A 22,523-nucleotide genomic window follows, 5' to 3' on the forward strand; every position below is an offset into this window, starting at 1 on the left:
CTGATATGCCTTCTTCAAATACCTTCCTTCAATCTTCAAATGATGTCTGCATGTATAGCTCTGCTTATTTTCGCATATACCTTATTACAATCCCTTTTCCAATTGCATATCAATCTCACAAATGAGATCTTACATTTATACCATAACCTAAGACCAATTGAATAGGTCGTCTCACTATAGATATTACAATAAAATCATTATGCGATGCATCATGGTGGCTCAATGCATTTACAATAATAATAAATCATCTTCATAACATGTCGTGCTGATATGGAATAGATATGCTTGCTGGTGCATAACCTGGACCTATTTGCTGGTAACAACAAATATGCAAACCCGAATAAATAAATAACCAAATCACCAAAACCAAGTGATGAAATAATGTCTTCAACATAACCAAGTAGTCTCCAAGTCATTCCAAGTGCCGGTGAACAATGTAACTTGTCGGTGAACTAGATACCTGTGACTGTGCATAAATCACTGAACACGCCGGTGAACATAAACAAGAATCTCCAAGTGCTGATAAGTGTTGACAAGTGTTGACATCAATGACAAAAATAATGCAACACATCCAAAATACCAACAAAAACCTCATGGGATAAACTAGGGAGTCAAGGCTCAAACCAGTTCCTTGTCCCACAACCCCAAGGAAGGCGTGAGAAATGCATGTGTGATAAGAGTTTGAGTGGGAAGGAGTTTCATATGTTATCTCGTGCATCTAAAGAAGCCCATCAAAACCTATGCGGGATAAGGTGAGCATGCTATGAAAAGGAAAGTTTCTTATCCTGCACAAGGATAAGGCAAGGCAAAAACTAGTGCGGGATAAGAATGATCGTTGGAGCCTAGAAAGAACAAAAGGGAAACCAAAATGCATGCACGAGAGGTGAGAGCAAATTAAGGCAAAAGTAAAAAGTGAACCCGCATGTAAGAAGAAGCTAGGGTACAAAGAGATGGACATCCTAGAAAGAGGAACCGATGTAGGAGATGTGCATGGAAGATGGAAATTCTTCCTTGGGCCAAAAGATATCACAAAAAATTATCACAGATAGGATAATAGGCACTGATGGGATTGCTGGAAGTCATGGGGAATCCCTTGGAGATTTTTGTGCAAACAATGTTGTATGTAGATAAAGGAAGATCAATTACAAATTAGGTATCCAAATCTATGGGCATGGAGCGGTTTGGTGGAAAATAGTGTTTTCCATCCGATGACTCAACATCCTTTCAAGGCGATGTATCTCTGACGTAAACCCTAAGCTCACAGCTCTCGCGGCTGCATCTGGAAGTGGGATGGATATTATGATGACTCTAATGTTATTGATGTAGCTATTAATATGGATCATTGATTCCTAGTAATACAAAGACATCTATTAGGCTTGTGTTAATTCCATGCTTTGTGAGGGCAAACTTTAGGATTAGGTTACAGATCCAAGTATGCAGGCTACATTCAATGTCACACCTTGTTAGTTGCATGGTGTGTTGAAAGTGGGTTTGGAGAAGAGTTTGAAGTAGGGCAGTTGCAGACTATCCATATCCAACCTCGACGAACCACAACAATGCATAAATCAAATAAATGTAACATGCCACGACTACAAGATCCAAATGAGTGAATTCATTAGGGTCAATGTGGTTAGAATGATGAATAGGGAAGATATTATTGTTTGATGGGCTCTATTTGAAATGGATACAAATTTGAAAAGAGCAGTAATGTGTGTCCACTAAATGGATTTTGGGCACTCCATGGGGAAAAGTGCAAAGTTTTATTAAGGCAATCATATGTGGCTTCAATGCATTGGCAAATGCATTATTTTCTTCAAGAGATACTTCATGTATGCGTAATGTGTAATACAGGATTAGGGTAAACTCTTTTTGCATGCCTATAAATGCAAGAGTTTAGGGTTTTTGTAGAGGTGCTGATGATGTTCAAGATTGAACCCAATGAATAGATATCCTCAGAGAGGTCATGACTATCCTTCTATGGATTTTCTTTCTCTTCCTTGGTGGTGAGTATTCTCTCATGATTTCTTAGAGAAATGTCAAAATGAGGCTCATAGCATAAAATAAATACTTGTGATCTTAAGGAAGGCATGTGAAAACACATAGAGAGCTCTAGTAGCCACCAAATGTGGCTGACTGTTAATATTGTGATTTCTATGGATCGAGTATGGAAACATAGGGAAAGGATATAACAATTTAAACCAAACAATCAACGCATTGGGTTAGACAATGTATTGATGGTGTGTAAATAGAATGAAGCCGCCTATTGATATTTAAATTTTACTTTATCTCTCAACAATAAAGCTATCTGAGGCAAAACTTTTTTTTGACCAGGCCTAAAACATGACAATGCTACATTCATATGAAAGTATGGTTTATGTGCACTAGTAAAAAGCCAAGTGAAATTAATTCACTAAGGAGTAAATAGAAATAGGTACAATCATGAGTAAACGAGGGAATAGTAAAATTTTTACCCAAAGATAAAAAGTTGCGACTAGTAATTATCTTCTCCATTTTGTAATGAAGTATCTTTCATGGGTATCAAATGGACATAAAGTCATATTATTTAGCTACAAAATAATTAGTGAAGGGGGTGATAAATTTTACTCAGAAGTGATTATTCACATTTTAGAAGGATGGTTAATATCTCAATTTGTTTTCATTCAAATGCATATTCTGAAAATGAAAAATATACATAAAGTTAACATGTCAGAGCATTTGGCAAATGAGGGAATTATTTCACTCAAAGGTAAGGTGCAAGTAATACGACACTTTTTCATCAAAAGGAGAGTTTTTTGCTATTGTGAGTAGGGAGAAAATATGCAAAGGTAAAGTCATTAATTGACTTTTGAATATGGAAAATTTTCCAGTTTCAAGATCAGAAAGGAAGAGTGAACTACTTAGTCAGAACTGGACAACAACCAAAAGAGGAAATCTTTGGCAATGTGTAGCTTTTGAAGTGACAAGTGCCTGAAAATGATATTTTTAGATTTTTGACATATTTCTGCAACATGGTGTCGGTTTTCAATTTTGGCAAATTTTGAAGGAAGAAGAGAGCTAAGTCAAGAAGCAAATTTCAAAGTAGAGAATGTCTCTTTCAGAGATTATTTTAGGGTTTCTCTTTAGGTTTTTATCTCTTTGATGTATACTCCCTCTTTCTTTAAGTTAGAGGGAAGAATTCTGAGTGCAAGTTTTTTGTAAGTGCTGGAAGCAAGACTTCCATGCATAGTTTTGAGTTAGTGTATGTTAGAGTTATTTCTTCATAGCTTGTAATTGTTTTTTGAGTTAGTGTATGTTAGAGTTATTTCTTCATAGCTTGTAATTGTTTTACTTTGAATAGTTTATGATCAACATGCAAATAGGTTGTAAATGTTTTGTTGAAGTTGTCTCCAACATGTATGTACACAACATTTCATGAAATATATGATCAAGGATCATTTTATTTTGTCCTACGAAGTCTGGTGTTATCTTATTTTCTGCTTCTCTTCAAGGAAGAGATTAAAGTGCTTCAAATATGATAAGGGATAATGATTGTCTACATGTAGGATCTTCAATTATGACTAAGAATGAAACTTCAGTGGATGTTAATGTAATGCATTAGTTCTTAGAATAAGTTTTTTATATGTTGCACTATTTCTGTTCAATATTTAATTCTTGTGGGTTGACTGCTGCCCTGATAAGGCATTGTTCATGGGGCTTGCACCTAGTTTTCAAAATAATCCTTTTATTCAAAATCTCTTTTAATTTATGTATTTATTTATGCATTAGGAGTAGGATTAGTATAGAACCCCACCCCACCCCCTCCCCCCCCCCCCCCCTGCCCCTCAATGAAGTGCATAGATGCTTAGAAACTAAGGTTAAAGACAAAACCAGGAGTTAAACCATCTTCATTAGTACATTTTCATTGGGATGATCTACTGTAAGTTGTAGTGTCCTAAGTATTTTGAAGCTGAAAGTTATTAGACATTTTAGAATCATAAAATTTCAACCCTTGCAATTTTGACCGTATTTTATGCCCTCATCTTTGCGACTGCATTCCCCTGCTCAATTGGGACCCCTCTTTGCATCATCATTTCAAACCTCCTCTTGTTTCAGTCGTCATGTCACCTTGAGACCCTATCCAGGTCCCAAAATAGGGCAGGACAAGGGCGTGGAACCTCTGTCTCCCTTGGATAGGGGTGTGGCACCTCTGTCTTTCCTCTAAGGGTGGCCCTAAGATGGGTCCATCTGACCCTTGGACCTAATTTGCTCCTCAGGGACTTAATTCTCCTATGTTTGCCTTTAGTGAGATGAAAATTAATCAGATATTACTTTAGTGGTGAATTTTTGACATCGATGACCTAGGAAATGGTGAATATTTTGTACCGACTGGGGGTGGCCATGTCGCCAGAACATTATCAATTTCCGTCAAAGTCACGACCCGATCGCCATATGTTTTATGCAATTAAATGTTTCTATGCGATGATTTTGCCAATACAATATACAGTGGACACACGGTAAATTTAATTTTTTTGCCTACACTCTCTGAGGTTGCCTTAATAGACGACCATAATTTTCCTATAGGCATGTGAAGATTTGTTAGCCAGGAGGACCCAATTCGCCCGACATTTTTCTGACGCGTGTCTCCAGTCACCCCAACTTTTGCCAACTATATTGTATTTGCCAATTATTTGGACAACCTATAATTGCCTCGAAATTACATAAGTCATATTTGGATGACCTATAATCACCTCAAAAATTACACAAGTCGTGTTATAGTTATGCGGGATTCAGCAAATATTTGTATACCATATTAAATTCCCATGGAATTCACCATATAAGGATTGGTATAAATACATGCAAAGATCATATCTATCTCAACACAATTTGGTGGGTTCTAGGCTCTGAATTCTGATCAATAGAGAAGTTTCAGACCAAGGAAAACCATTGTTGTTGACTGCATTGGTGACTGCTAGTGACATAAAGGTGAGCGATCATATTTTTGAAGTGTTGTAATATTATTCCAAATTTATCTATATTTGTTTGCATTGTTGAGTTCATTTTTATTTAGTAGTGACCCATCAGTGCCAAGTAGTCAAGACTCAGGGGGACATTCAGATCCCAGACATCTAGATTGTAGGTCGTAGGGCCAATGAAACATATATTATACATTATAGTCTATTATTGCTTCTTCAATAAATTGATATTTTTTTGGCAGCCTTTATTTTGTTGGAGATGTTGAACAGGAAGAGGGGTAGGAAACCTAAATGTGGGGAAGGCCATGAGAGGCCAACAAAAAGAAAAACGTTGTCTTCATACTTTGGCATTGGAAAAGATTGTGGTGAAAATCAGGAAGGCACATCATCACAAGTACAAGTACAAAATTTGCCACCCACACCGCATGTTGAAGATGACATCGAACCTGATATCTCAGATCAGGATGATCTTGAAGAAGATTATTTGGTAGATTCCCAAGTTAGCCAGAATGATATAATCAACTTAGGTGATAATGCCATTGATGATAATGCATGAAAGGGGAAAAGAAAAGCCATATCAAAAAAGGGTGAACCATAATAAAAAAAGGATCGAGAGTGGGATATGTCAGTGAGGAATTTTCAAATTAATTGGGTATCAAAGTATCCATTCATTGAACCAGTAGAGAATCTAATTGAAGGCAAGCCCAATAGAATGTAGGTGTAAAATTTGCACTTGGAAACATAACAAGGAAATTAGGTTGCAGCTAAAATTTGACACCATAGAAAAGCATATGGGTAAAGTTTATGAAAAACAAATGATAGACGAGGTTGAAAAATTAGTGGTAAGATGGAAAACAAAGGAGGAATGTAAGCATGTGAGGAATGCCGAAGAGTATTATTTTCATGAGAAAATACAGATGAATCCTGCTGAAGTTAAAGGTTCTATTGAAGCTAGTTTTGGAAAAGCAATGCAAATAGAACAACTGGGAAAAACTGTTCAGTTAAGCGTTGTTTTTTATATTTTGAGCAGAAGGTGTGCTATGACAAATTTCCCATCAATTAGTGCTTTATTAAACTTTTTGAAAGTTCCCAACTATCCTAATAGACATTGGTTAGTAAACAGTGGATGGGAATGGGCAAGTTGTCTTGCTGAGGTTGAAAAAGAAGATGTAAAGTAAAAAATAAGAGAGTCAAACTTTACTGCATTTTCTTTAGATGAAGTTACGGCAGTAGACAATACTTCATGGGTATGCATGCATGTTTATACTGTAGAGAATAATACCCGCCAACCTCATCTACTATCTGTTGCTAAAATGAAGGAGAGTGCGACAACGGAAAATTTATCTCAACTAGTAAAGAGAAGTTTAATTGAATATGGAGGTATGGATGACATGACGGTAGCCAAAAAATTGGTTTGTGTTGGAGCAGATGGAGCTTCAGTAATGCAAGGTCACATGAACGGTCTTTGTACAAAGATTGAAACTTCATTTGCACCGTACATTACTACAATTCACTGCATGGCTGACATAATGAATTTAGCTTTTGGAATTGTGAGCAAGTTTGCTTCGGTTAAAAAAATTGATATTTTAATCAGAGAGCTCTACTCACACTTTTGTCCAAGTCCCAAGCAATTTATGGAATTTCAACACTTTGCTAATGGAATAACTGATGGGAACAAGATTCTCAAGGATAATGATACTAGACGGATCTCTTTGGATGGTCCAACGCATCGAGTGTTTTTAGAATATCCATCCTTGATTGGACTATTTCACACAACTCGTGATGAATCAGATCAACCGAAATTTCCTGACCTTCTTCAGAGGTTAAGTAATTTAGAGACACTCTTAACTTTAGTAGCTCTTCTGCCCATGCTAGAGGAAATGAGGAATATTATGAAGGCTTCCCAAAAAAGAGCTCTGTATATTACAAAATATGCTATGCTACGTAAGATGACATGCATGACCCTCAACAATCTCTATTAAAATCAACCAACACTATCTGATGAAAAATTTGTTAAGCGGCGGACACTCACAGATTTGAACAATCCTGATAACGTTTACAAATCGGTGCAGATAGGAAGGTATGTGCCAATGTATGGGGAGTTGAGATACCAATGCAATTCTATGCCACGGTTGACCTCGAGGAACCAGGAAAGTGCCCTAGGAAGCAACTAGCAAGAGTTACAAGGGAAGATTTCGACAAGATTGTTGAAACTCTAACTACTTCTGTGAAGAAAATTGCGTATGATCTTTCCTCACAAATTAGAAGCAGATTCCCTCTTGACAACCTTCTCGAAGCCATGTCTATTGTGTTTCCTCATTATTGGAGCCTCAACATTGCATCTGATTTTCGAAGTAAGCTACTAATTTTGATAGAACAATTTTGCTTATCCAGAGAATTGAATGGAATAACTATAAATGGAATATTAGATGAAACTCATCTTCAAGAGAAATCATCTAATTTTGCATTCACTATGAAAGAACAATATGGCAAAATGGAGAACCCCTACAAACAGGGATCAATAACAAGGCTTTGGAAAATTATAGCTGATAACTCAGTGTTGTGTGATTCAATGCCAGAATATTTGAAGCTTGATGATTTATGTCTTACCATGATATTGGGTTCGGTGGAAGATGAGAGAGTTTTTAGTGCTTTGGGGATCCTAAAATCAAAGCTAAGAAACAAACTAGACAAAAATTTGGAAAATTGCTTGAGGCTCTATACATCTAGGTATGATGTCCACACTTTTCCTTACGATAGGGCACTGCAAAATCCTTACGATAGGGCACTGCAAATCTAGAGGTCCAAATGTGAAAGAAGAGGTTTGGGCAACACTTCAAACCAAAGTGCTAGTGGGACTATTAACTCATGTATTGGACCTACTAGTAGCATTGAGATGCAGTTCAGTGAAGGTATGCAGACTCGGAGTGAAGAAACCACAAACAAGAATCAAGAAAGCTCTGAATTTGATGAGGATGAATGGCAACTGTAAGAGATTGGTATTTATTAATCTTATTACTGTATCTCATCATTCATATTACAAAAGTATATTACTTTTTGCAATTAAATTTAATATTGATTTGTAATTGTATTTTTCAACTTTCTATTTCCAGATTTAAAATAGCATAATAAAAAATAGACCATAATATGTTTATTGATACAGAGATGTTTATTGCTTATTTAGACATGTTCGAGTCTCAAAAATATGTGATACATTTCAGAACCATATGATACAATTCATTCAATAGTAATACACATGTTGAGAGCTTAGATTTTCATTAATTCTTTCAAAATATAGCCATATGATACAATTCATTCAATAGTAATACACCAATTTGTGTGATTCTCCATGCAAATTACAAAAGTGAATACAAAGTTTCAAAACCCTTTGCAAATGACCCCGAATTCCATTTTATAGAAACAAGAGAGCAACAATAGCTCTTGTGTGATTCTCCAATGTCCATGCAAAAGTGAATACAAAGTTTTGAGAACCCTTTGCAAATGACCCTGAATTCCCTTTTATAGAAACAAGGGAGCAACAACTGCTTCAAGTCAAATTGCAAGTTTGCAACATGTGAAGACTCAACATAAAAATAAAAAACTCAGCACAAATTTATATGGCCATCAGAGGCCGTATTAGTAATTTAAAATCTGCTACATGTCTGATGTCTCCTGTTCAAAAATCAGAGTTCAAAATTAAATATTAATTCATGCCATGACAAATTAAATATAGATAATAGCAATGCCTAAAACCTAGTAATCAGAAATAGAGAAATGCATAAATGTTAAAGCAAGGGAGAATTTGAGAATACAAATTTACTGGCTAGGGTTTTGCACTGTGCATCATCGATTCATAGGCTGGATTGGCAAAATAGAAATAGCGAGTGCTAGTTTTTTCCTATTCACAAAACATAGTTATTTCAAGCGATGCCAAATTCTAAACAGAAAAAAACATAAAACCTTGAAATTAAGAGTAAAAGAAGAAAATTGTGCAATACATACTATGATTCTTAAGATTTCTGTACCAGTTTTTGTAGGGCGCTCCACTCTTCATTTGATGGAAGGTCAATATTCTGTAAACTATGGAAAGTCAACTGCAACTTCATCAACATTCCATATTTAGAATATTGAATTGACATTACCATTTCATCCAATACCGAATTTAGAGTTGTAAATGGTTGGATGAATTCTAGAAAGCTTTGGGGAGTTGTGTCCTTAGGAAGCAAGTCTAAATCAGACTTCATTTTTATGTCCATGCTTTTTTTGTAAGCTTCTTTTCCAATGAATTTATTTGATGGGTCAACGGTCTTAGGCAAACCAAGTTTAATCAAATTATTTTTCTTTTCTTGCAGCTTAAATATCTTTTTTCCACAATTTTCCATAACTTCTGATGTTTCCCTTAGTTTTTGGCATTTTTGAATGATAGATGATGTCTTAACTGTGGCATCAATGTGGCTCTTAATGCCCTTGGATGCCAAGTATCTATCACTGGAACTGTAGACTACTTTTAGAATCTTTTTTGCCATATCCTCTTTTGAATAAACATGCATACTCTTCTCAAAGTGCCCTTTGATTTTCATATAAATTACTCTCAAAAGTTCATTCAATTCAAACCATTCGCACAACTTGTCACTCCTCTGCATTATTTGCTGCCAAATGTTTTCTTGTATATATTTCATTGTATTTTTCATATAATCTTTCAATCTATCCTCCAAAGTTTTTATTTTATCATTTGCATTATGCAGGTCTTCTTTCATTTGTGCACATTTTTTTCTTTCTTCCTCTTGCAAATGTTTTTCTTTTTCCTTCCCACGATCCAATAGGTCCTGTATTTTTCTCATTTCGGCAGCAACAAACTCATAACTTTTGTATAATTTTTGAAAACTGGCTCTTTCCTCATCAATATTTTTACTACTTTTAGCTAGTTTTTCTATCAGGTCCTTCAATTCTACATCCATCTTCTCCTGCTCTACAATTTCTACTACAGAGCTCGAATGTTTTATCCTTTTCTGTAAATCATTGCACTTGTTATTTGCTGCTTTCCTCCTTGATTTTTTCATTTGCCAGGTCTGCCTCTAACTTTTCTATTTGTTTCTCCTATTTATTTTTCTCTCTCTCCACCTTTAGCAGTAAAGTGTAGACCACTTCGTTAGTCCTTTTTGACACACTAATTTTATCCACATTATCTACTTTGGAAAAATCCATTTGGAGGTGCTAACTTGAAATTCAGAGGGATCTATTTGATTATGTGATGGATTTTTATCTTTAGTTGGGGCCGAGGGCATAAAACCATGAACTCCATCATATCTTTCTGTAGGTCATATGTTGGAAATACCTTGTTCCTTGCAGGCTGTTTGTTTAAAACTTCAGCCAGGGAAACCTTATGAAATGCTTTCTTTTTTTCTTTATTTGCTTTTGTTGTGTGTTCATATTTTTCATAGTAATCACGAAATTGAAAATATGGGCTTGCTGAAGCAATTGAATGTTTGAAAGGAGACATAGGAGTACTAGAGGCTCTAGTTCCACTTATTCTTGTGGTTTTAACTAATGCTTGACTAGGATTACCAACAACAATTCTTGATCCTGTCCCACTCCCACTAACACTTTCATGTTTAGTTTTCATAATCTTTTTAGGCGTGTGATCTGAAGCTGCAAATGATTGTTTTGTAGTGTCAGTGGCACTTGATATAGGATTTTGAATAGTATGAGTATCTACCACTAGTGGCCTCTTGCGAGAGATATTTTGTTGTAGTCCTTGTCCAACAACAAGACAACTAGTATTAGTAGTAGTACCCATGCCAACCCCACCAATTACAACATCACTTGACTGAATAATAATGGGAATACTATCCCCGGATTCCCCACCTATGGCAGTGGCACTTGATTCACCACCAATGGGAATACCATGATGTGGTGGTGGTTGTGGATTTGAACTTGAAACAAATGTAGGTGGACCCTGAGGGTAATGAATAGTACCTATCCATTATGAATCTGAAGAATCAAGTCCAATGACTGGTTTAACAAGAGATTTTGATTTTGACTCTGATGGAAGTTGTACCTAAAGTGGATACCAAATGCCCTCTACTTTGGCACCTAGACTACCACCTTCAAAACCCATTTTTTCCACAATGCTTTCCCCTTTGCTATATTTTTCTTTCATGGACTCATTGACTGCACCTAATATTTTAGGGATTGTAGTAGTTGTTGGAGTGGGCTCAACCTCATACTCATCATCATCTTCACTCTTGTCATATGCTGTTGTGGGATTCTCCATATTCCACAATTTCTAAACTCTCCATCCTTGTCGATGGTCTCAAATTCTGCACTGGTCTTTGGTTCACCAAGATTCTTCCTCATAGTCCAAAAATCATTTATTTTGGTTTGAGTCCAAAAACTCTCTTTACATTCTTGCATAATTGTTTTGGGAATATATTTATTAGATGGATTAGCAGATTTTTGGTAGAAATTGTAGGACCACCTATTTTGGATGCCGTGGCCCTCCTCTGTTGTCCTTTGTGTGTGCAATGCCATAATTTTGATGAAATTTCTTCTATTGAAATGTTATTGTTAGCTGCAATTTTCTCCATCTCTTTTTTAACCTCATCCCAGGAGTCCATGTTTCTAAGCTTTTCTAACAATGGTTTACTTTCATGTTGACATAATGCTAAAGAGTTCCCATTTTTCTTAAGCCTTGCTTGAACTACACCAATTGGATCATACTACTAGAGACCCTTATCACCAAAGTTAAAAACTGTCAAAAAATCATGTGCCACATTGAATGCTTTTCTCTCAAATGTGAACCCTCCACATGAGAAAGGCAAGGAAGGAAATATGCTCTTCTTTTGCTTACCATGGAAGTGCCTATCTGTGCTCTCCAATTTCCGTGCATACTCCAATGCAAATACCCTCTCTGTCACATGTATTGGAAGTCTGTATGGTTTTACTGTCGATCCATAAAACATTAACACAATGAATTCTTCCATGAAGAACTAGTTAGCCAATTCTATTTAACTTCCGAGTTGAATGCAATCTCTACAAGACACAGGCAACCTAGGCATTGGAGTGCTTGTAATTTCATTATACATTGGTGCCAAAAAGAATTCTACAAAATGGTTGTAGTTCTTTCTATTATCATGCATCCTAATCTTTGGTGTCCATTCATATATTGGACATTCTATTCTCTTTCCAATCTTCTCATCAATCTTATAGTTCACAATTTGAAGCTTGTTGGTCTCGAATATTGCACGATACTTGGATAGAAGGAGATAGCACAAATAGGATGAGAACCTAAATGTCTTACAGGAACCTTTTTTGATCATTAGTAATTGTTTATACATGGATTGAACAATGTGCTCAATAAAATTATATCTTACTGGCTGACCTACATAATGGATATTATAAATCATTTCAAGAAGGCTTGCACCCACTTCCCTATCATTTTCCAATCCCAGGCAAAATGATAGCAAGGAAATAGTATCCCCAACCCATGGAACAAAAATATTAGAATCATAAGGAGGCTTATGATTTTGATCCAACACAATACTAGTACCACTCTTTATTAGAGCTTTGATAAATGAATCTCTGTGACTTGGATCGAGACTCTCATAATTCCTTGTCAGCTTTCCAAGGTTAATTTGGACATTTGAGTTTTGGGCTACAAATCCCAGGTTCAACAAACGAGCAAATCATCCCTCATTTATGGATAGAATTTTCTCTTTTGTATTTTTATTGACAATTGCTTTTTTATCTTCATCATAATTTCGGCATTGACCATGACAAAATCAGGGCAAGGGAATACTTCAAGTAACACCATGCTTCCCAATCCAGCATCCCATGATGTGATTTTATATGTTCTTTTTTTTAACATTGGGCTGTAAATAGTAAATTTTGGCCTGCATGCATCTGCCGCCTTACTAGACAATGCATATCTAATATCTATGATACACTTTTCACCATGGATAGTAGGGTCATAAATATCATGATATTCATCAGTGAAACCTGGTGTTTTAACTAGTTCGGTTAGGTACATTTTATTTTTCACTTGGCTTCCCATTGAACTACTGCTTCTCGTTTTCCCCATCGCTATTATTGTTAATAATTCAAAATAATGCTAGATAAAAACCCGAAAATGCTAACCCTCAAATTGGACCACGAGATTAAAAAAGCAAAAAAGGCAGGATGTAGGTGTTCTAGATTTTACTCGGAATTTCTATTTCACTAGATTGGCGCAGACAGTCTCTATTGCAACTTGTATTCCTCAATCTAGTAGCTATTTCTGAATCTCCCTCGATTTACAGGTTTGTCCATGAAATGAAATACGATTATGATTTATGAGTCTTTTATTTTGAAAACTCTGAAAAGTACAAAAGTAATACCTAAAGGGCAAAATATCTTGAATCATGTTGTAATTTTATTAATTATTATTAATAACTATTCGATGCTGAAGGACAAAATATTCATTACTTTAGTATAAATTCTGAGGACATTAAATGTAAAACGTTCAATTTTGGGCGAAGTTCTCACAAATGTGTTCACTTCCCACATTCGGGCCGAAATCCACCCTAAGCCGTTGATCTTTGCTCATCCAACAGACGATGGTACCTATTGTCAGATGTCGTGGGTCCCATGACTTCTGCCATTTTTCGGGCACATCACCATACTCATGTGACTTTACGGGTCTATTTTTTAAGTCTGTTTAATCATTTTAAACTTCCACTCGAAAAAGAGCTTTATAGACTTAATTATATTTAATTAAATTTAAAATGTTTCAATTTTGGGCGAAGTTCTCACAAATGTGTTCACTTCCCACATTCGGGTCGAAATCTACCCTAAGCCATTGATCTTAGCTCATCCAACAGACGATGGTACCTGTTGTCAGTTGTCATGGGTCCCATGACTTCTGCCAATTTTCGGGCACGTCACCATACTTGTGTCACTTTTCGGGTCTGTTTTTTAAGTCTATTTAATCATTTTATACTTCCGCACGAAAAAGAGCTTTATAGACTTAATTATATTTAATTAAATTTAAAATGTTCAATTCCGGGCAAAGTTCTCACAAATGTGTTCACTTCCCACATTCGGCCGAAATCCACCCTAAGCTGTTGATCTTTGTTCATCCAACAGACGTTGGTACCTGTTTTCAGATGTCATGGGTCCCATGACTTCTACCATTTTTCTGGTACGTTACCATACTCGTGTCACTTTTTGGGTCTATTTAATCATTCTAACTTCCACCCAAAAAAGAGTTTTATATACTTAATTATATTTAAAATATTCAATTCTGGGTGAAGTTCTCACAAATGTGTTCACTTCCCACATTTGGGCCGAAATCCACCCTAAGCAGTTGATCTTTGCTCATCCAATGGATGATGGTACCTATTGAGTGTTGTCAGATGTCGTCGGTCCCATAATAAGAGACATTTAAATTTTAAAGATGTGCAATAGTTTGAGATAACTATTAAATATAATGTTAATATCATTTGTAAAAATTTGAAATTCAAAAATAGTTTAAAACATGAAACTTAGTTTCTAGAATAAAACAAATAACTAAATAAAAATATAAATTTTGATATATAATTTGAAAGGTAAAAGTTAAATATAAAAAAGAAAACATTTAGTATTAAATCTAAAATATTAATTTAAAGTTTAACAAAATTCTTTAAAAATATGTTTACGATATATAATTTTAAAAAATAGTTTAAAAATATATATAAAAGTTCAACATAAATTTAGTGTATTAGTTTAAAGTTTAACAAAATTCTTTAAAAATATGTTTACAATATATAATTATAAAAAATAGTTTAAAATTATATATAAATGTTCAACATAAATTTAGTGTAATATAAATTTTAATTTAATAAATAAATAAAGACTAAAATATATATAAACTTTCAACATAAATTTAGTTTAATATAAATTTTAATTTAATATAATTAAAATAAGTAAGTTTAATATAATTAAAATAAGTAAATTTAATATAATTAAATTTAGTTTAATATATGTAAGCTGGAGTTTTAGTTCAAATCTTAACTATATATTTATAAAATTATAATCAACCATAATCAATGTACAAATAATTAATGGAACGAATTGAATTTTTTTTTTTATATATTAAATATAGAGGAAGAAGCATTACATAAAAAAGATCACAGTATTAAATTTATTTCCATTGTTTAACAAATAATTGAAATAACGTAGCTCATATACAAAAAGCATTTGAAAAAAATTAATTAATAAAAATGAAATAGAATTATAGAAAGCATTTTTATATCCATAAGACTCTAAGAGGCAAATTGAAACAAACTGGAATTTGAAAAATTATCATTAATATTTATGCTTTGGAAATTTAAAATTTTTATGTTTGAGACTTGAGTCCCTCAAAAAATTAAAAGCCAAAATGAGTGAGCCACTGAGCCTATTAGGTTTCAAGGACATAGGAAAAAAAAACTACTAGGGGCCCAGGGGGCCGAGGCTAGGGCACATGTAGTGGATGGTTTACAACTTTGCCCTAAGAATCTGGCCCTCCTTCCATGTAGAATTCTTCAGACAACATAAGCTGAGAGAATTCTTCAAGCCACATGTAGTTTGGAAAGTCGTTCAGGAGCAACCATTTCCAGAGGAAGTCCCTGCCAATCTGCGCCCATTTCTTTTGACGCATCAAGTGCTCCACATTTAGGTTCAGGAGAAACGGTTGCCTGGCCACTGGCACTGTTTGGTCAGGGAGGAGAAGATTGGATAATTCACTTGCCCAAGGAATCCCCACCCCTACTTCTGCAAGGACGACAACAGTAATGTCATCTCCAAGAAAGTCTTCCTTAAAAACCTTCCTCAACAACATCAACATATCCACCTTGTCTCCTCCGAGGTCCATAAGAGACGCTAAGAACCGAGATGTAATGTCCATGTTAACATGGTATCTATTTTCATTTCACAGAAACTCTCTGCCCAACACCATCTGCACAGCCTCATTGGTGAATGACACAACCTCCTTGCAGACTGATTGGAGGGTTTGGTCCTTAACGGAGCCCAAAAAGGCCCTCTGGTCCTCTGCATAAATGCTTCTCAAGTGGATGGGAGTGTCCATCTTGAGAAAATAGATTAACAAATTAAACAACCTAAGCCTATAAACCTAAACCAGAGGAAGAATTTAAATACCGTGAGCTCCGACGATTTGTCTACCAAATGGAAAAGGCTAACTGAAGATGAAAGAAGAAGATATCGTATATAAATAAAGCTCTTGATTGTAATAATTACTTCTCTAACCATATTAATTTCTTTAAATTTTTTTAAATCTTTCGTATCTCTACAAATCTTTCCCATAAATGCATGAGTGTGCAAAATTGGAAACAACTATAAACCAGTACCAAGTTGGCAAGTACCACATTGAAAGTTGTGGGGACAAAGTGGATTGCAGTAAGTGAATAGATATATATTAAATGACTAAAATTATTGATCGTGATTCATGACATTTGATACGTGTCTATTGAATCCAATTCCATTCTGGGCACTTTCTGGTGAGCTATGTTCTCTTCAGAAAATTGGGCCGAAATAAAACTTCAGCCATTGATCTACGATCATCGAATGGTTTAAAATCATTGATGGATTTTAGGTATGTGTCACCCTTCACGTGTCAAAGAGGCCACGCTTATTGATACATCATGCAGAGTCTAGACTCAATGTGATGTACTGATGTGATGTGATGTGCCTTGTCTATTAATGGCAATGAATTCATGAAATCACCAATAAATTATATATTTTTTCATAAATAAAAAAATATTTGCCAAAACAAATTCAACAATTTTCAAGTGGTGGATAAAATCCGCCAATACATTTAAATAATTTTTCCTTCGGAGTAAAAATTTTTGCCCATACAATTATATATTTGTCCCTTTTAACAAAAATTATTTGCTTCCTACAATATATATTTTCCTTATAGAACAAGGTATAATTTGCTAGAAATTTATGGAATTTTCGTACCCTAGAAAAAAATCGCCAATACAAAATAATTTTTTGCCCTATTTTGAAACTTTTTTTTGCCATCCATATAAAATTTTTTCCCGGAAAATAATGTCTGATTAGCCAGGATTTTACATAGTTGCCCGGGGGGTGGTTTCTTAAAGTTATCCTTGAAATTAATCCTCCAAGGCAAGTATAAAAGGAGATTCAATTCCCTCATTTGGCATAAGAATGATGTACAAGATTTCAAGTAGAAGGTCTTCATTATCGTCATCAAGCATTCAAGTCTTCAAGCATTCATCAAGTCTTCTTCTTCATGTGTCTTCTTCATGTTGATAGTATGAAATAATTGATTATGTGTTGCATTGATGTTTTGTCATTGATGTCAACACTAGCTATTATGGTTGTTTACTGACTTTCGGTAGATGGATTGAATTGGGAAGATTATTAGTTGATTGTCACTAGTACTATCTGGATGATGGAATAAGCTTATATGAATGGTTCATATGCTTTTGAAGTATGTTTCAGTCAGTTGGTATTGACTTGATGATCAGATGCTATCTTATGTTCTAGTAAGCCTGCTTTGTAGGTCCAGTAAGGGTTTCATCGACATAGATTTATTGAAGATCTTTGATGTAATGCATAAGTGGTGTTGGTGCAACTTCTAGAAGGGATTCAAGCTACTGATGGTGATTGTTTTCATTCCTCGATTGATTAGTGTCATTGCTTTGGTGTGTGTGGATCTAATTTAGGTCTGGTGCCATCTAGGTTATGGACCGGTTTCATGAAACGTGTTGATGGATCCTTATGATGCGCTTCTGGGATGTTTTATTGATTGGATGATATTTGTTTGGCCTTAGGCCGACATGTTTTATGATTTATTTCAAGATTATGTAATGGATCTATTGAATTATCATTTGGGTGGCCGACCTAAACGTTTAGGTCTAGGGTTTGTATAAATATATGTAAGATCTTATTGTAGATCATATGCAAGGAGCAAATAATATAATAATCATTTGAGTAGAGGATTTGGTCGATCATAGGTGATCAAGTTGGGTTTATGTAAGAGGTTTTAGGCCTCTGGTATTAGGCTTAACTAGATCTGTACTCAGGCATAGGAGATGCTATACTTGCAGTTCAATCTTCATTCCGATGTTTTATGTAGTCAGTGAGACTCCATTGTGATGAGCAGTGTGCCTTCCTGCATGTGCAGACCCCTATTGTAATCATATACTTTCTACAGAAGTATCATCTGACTATGGGTAGGGTTTCCCACTGTGGTTTTTCCCTTTACTGGGTTTTCCACGTACAAATCATGGTGTTATGTGTTATGACTACATGGTATTGATTCTCTAGTTTTCAATTATAGTTTAATGCCTTATCAATTATTCTGTTATTTGTTTTCTTGTATTCCGATAAAAGGTTTTAAGTTCTTTAATTCACATAATCTGTTGACAACTTATTTCCCCCCCTCCCCCCGCTCTCAGTTGTCTATTGGTTATCCTAACACTTCAGTCATCCATTGGAGCAACATTACAACATTCATTTGCAAGCATGTGTGTGTGTGTTAGGGTTTGTTCATGTTACATGCCATTTCATGCAACACTTGCAATTACATTCAAGAAGCAAAGCAACCATCATCAACAAATTGACAAGGTATACATTTCCTATAGACACCTAAAAATGTCTCATTGATCATGTACTAATTATTCATCTAATTGATTAAATAATTTTTTAATTATTTAAATTAAATTAATTAATCTTATTTTTCTAATTCACATTTCCTCGTCATCTTACTAATTATTTCAATTTCAATTCTATCATCATTTAATCATTTAAACCATTTTCTAATGTTAATTAAATATTTAATTAATTATGATTTTTATCTTTCAATTTAAATAATCCTTATTATTTAAATAAATCCATTTTCAATTTATATCTCTATTCAATTAATCATTTACCCTTTTTAAAATATTAATTAAATATTTATTATTTAATTAATTGTGGTTTTAATCCTTTAATTTGAATAATCTTTATTATTTAATTAAATTAAATTTCTAAATAATTAAACAGTTTCTTTTAATTAACTAATTATTTCCTCTAATTCAAATTCAAATGCATTTAATTTCATTTAATTACATTAATTTTTCTAAATTCTTCTAATTTCAAATACATATGCATGATTTCAAAAATCAAATTGAAAATCAAAGTCATGTTCTACATATATTCAAATAGCAAAATTGAATTTAAAACAAATTCAATATTTGAATTAAATCTCATGCAAAGATTAAATTGAAAATCAAAGTCAAAGTGCAAGCACATGCTAAATTAATTAATTAATTAATTAATTAATTAAATCAATTATCTTTTTAATCTCTATTTCTATCTTCCACTCTACTGTTTTCCAAAAAGCATTCAAAAAGCTTTTAATCAGTTAACTGCATCATTAATCAATTATCCTCCAATAATTATTTTTCATCTTTCAATCAGTTAACTCATTTATCTATTCAATCAATTTAGTTCCACCTCCGAATCAATAGTTCAACTATTAATCAACACGTGAGCTCATTTGAGTTCCACCTCTTGATCAATCTGTTCTACCTTTCATTCAATCCTCCCCAATAATCTATAAATTGAGAATTCAATCTCCATTTTCAACAATCACAAACTTTGAATCTTTGTGTCATTTGTAGGTTGCCAACACAAAATCTGAGAGCCATCATACCACAAAGAGAAGAAGAGCAATGGAAGCCATGATGCACAATAGGGAGTTTTACATTGTTTAGATTTATTCTATTCTACATCTATTTTCATTGATGTTTGCTTTAAATTCTTTAATTGAATAGGGATTCATGATTTCCCTTTGTTTCTACTTGAATTGATGATGAATTGTAGCATACACATTTTGGTGAACCCAACGTGAATCAACAAATAATTAACCTTCTTGTTTTCTATGTGATTTTTGCAGATCGTACAATTTTTAAAAGGTTTTTGCAGGTTTTGTATGGATTTCAAAGGTGGATTTCAGAATCATGCAATAGCATAGATAGATTCACGCAATTGATCACACAGGGTCACACATTTGGGCTGACCCCATCATGCAACTGCCCTGATTCTGTCACGCATCCGACAAGGTTATTTATGCTTTTTGTTTGTCTCATTTTTTTTGTTTTTTGTCCTCTGTTATGTTTAAATCCTGTATGAAATTAGTTAGATCTCCAGATTGTTTAACCTTGGTTGATTCTTTAAATATGACATCTTATGGCATGTAAGGTACTATTTAGGATTTTAGGTGCTAAGAGGACAAAGGAACAAAGGAGACAAGCCATACGCTATCAACAAATCCTAAAACCAGAAAAGAAGATGCAAGACTTAGAAGACCAACTAGCCATTGACATATACAACAACTTCGTGCTTTCATATAGAGTAAAATATGATCTGATTAACATAGAATGGTTGATGAGAGATCTTGCTAGAGCATCAGGGTCTATTTTGCAGGTTTCAGATTTAAATTAGTATATATATATATATATATATATATTTTGGGGGGGGGTTGTCCATCCTTCATGCATTTTCTCTGTCAAAATTACGCATTTGCTCTATCAAAATTACGCATTCACTCTGTCAGAATTACACATTTGATCTGTTAGAATCATACAATCTCTCTGTCATGATCACATATTCATGCATTTTATAGTTAAGTTTTATATTTTTTGTGGATTTTCTTGGGTTATTGATTCTTTGTCTTCAGCATGTGGCAAATTTATAGAGAAGATCGAACCATTAAAAAATCACAAACACTCATGTTCTCATACTTCAATTTTGGGGCTTAAAATAAACCTAGTTAAAATAGACATGCATGCTCTCATATTTCAGTTTGGTGTTATAAAATTGACATGCACATGCATATTTCACACCTAAATTTTGGTTTTAAAATGAACATGAATCAAGATTCTCAATAGAATAACTCACACTTCATTTTTTTAAAGGGAAATAACTTTTTATTGTGTTTGGGGTGGACCTTCTATTACATTAACTTCCTTTCCACCTGCCTTCGGGGTCTTGGGAGAAAGGGAGAAGGTGATAACAACACCCACTTTTCCATTTTAGTAGTGAGGGGTATCTTTGACTGGGGATTTCATCACCCCATAGAGGTACTTCAAATTGAGATGCGTTGGGGATATCATTTCTGCCAGTGTACTCTCGAGTGGGTTTTTTGAGCTGCTATATAAATATATAGGTCATGGGTCTAGAGTGTTGAGTGAATTAGATGTATGTGGTGGCCTTCCCTGCACTGATAAGCTTAACTAAAGCCTTAAGTGTCTTGCTTTGAGAATTTGTTGTTGGATCGGGACCCCTCGAAACTTACAATAAGAACCAACTTAGTAGCCCAAATCCCACATTCATTGATTCTGGGAGTGCGGATCGTACCCCATAGATACCCTTCATGTACCTTGCATTATGAGATAAAAATCCATTGGTGATAAGATCTCCAGATCTTCAGGGTAAGAGAGACTGAAATGCCCGAGAAGTATGTGTCATGGAGTGGAGCCAGTGCTGCCAGACTCTCTAGTTGTTCATCTTGTTTTGGTATTTTATTGTAAGGGCCTCAATGAATGGTTTCCACTTTCCAGCCTAAGATTGTCTTCTGTTCTTTTATGTGTATATCTTTGTACCAGACCAGTATTGAGTCAGTATTTGGGCTATTGTAGGCCCTGCCTTGCATATCTTTGAATTCTCAGAGTTTGTTAGAACACAATTTAGTTAGCTATATCTGTCTTCAAACAATGGTCTCAGATTTGAAAAACAACAGACTTGTCCTACAAACAAAGTTACTTGAAAGAAAGTCTATCTTGAAACATCAGACAGTCCAACAAAGTCCAAATTTTTTTATACTTGTGACCATAGGTTTTCGTAGAGTCCTTCGAGTTTGCATTGTCCTCATTATCATCCCATTTATGTCCTTACTTTGCATAAGTCCTTGTATAATCCTCATTTTCATCCTCATATAGTCCTCATTTACATCCTTACTTTACATAAGTCCTTATATAGTCTGCATTATCATCCTTATTATAGTCCCATTTACATCCTTACTTTGCATAAGTCCTTGCATAGTCCTCATTGTTGTCCTCATATAGTCCTCATTTACATCCTGACTTTGTATAAGTCCTTGCACAGTCCTCATTATCGTTCTTACTTTTCATAAGTCCTTTCATAGTCCTCATTGTCATCCTCATATTATCATATAGTCCTCATTTACATCCTTACTTTGCATAAGTCCTTGCATAGTGCTTATTATCATCCTTATTATAGTTCCATTTATGTCCTTACTTTGCATAAGTCCTTGCATAGTCCTCATTGTCATCCTCATATAGTCCTCATTTACATCCTTACTTTGCATAAGTCCTCATTTATGTGCTTACTTTGAATAAGTCTTTGCATATACTCCTTGCACAGTCGTCATAATCTTCACATAACTCCTTGCATAGTTGTCATAATCTTCACATATAGTCCTTGCATAGTTGTCATAATATTCACATAGCTCCTTAGATAGTCATCATAATCCTAGTTTTAGTCCTTGCATAGTCTTCATCCTCATAAGACACAGGGCAAATC

The sequence above is a fragment of the Cryptomeria japonica genome, chromosome 5, assembly GCF_030272615.1.
Source record: "Cryptomeria japonica chromosome 5, Sugi_1.0, whole genome shotgun sequence".
NCBI classification, from domain to species: Eukaryota; Viridiplantae; Streptophyta; class Pinopsida; order Cupressales; family Cupressaceae; genus Cryptomeria; species Cryptomeria japonica.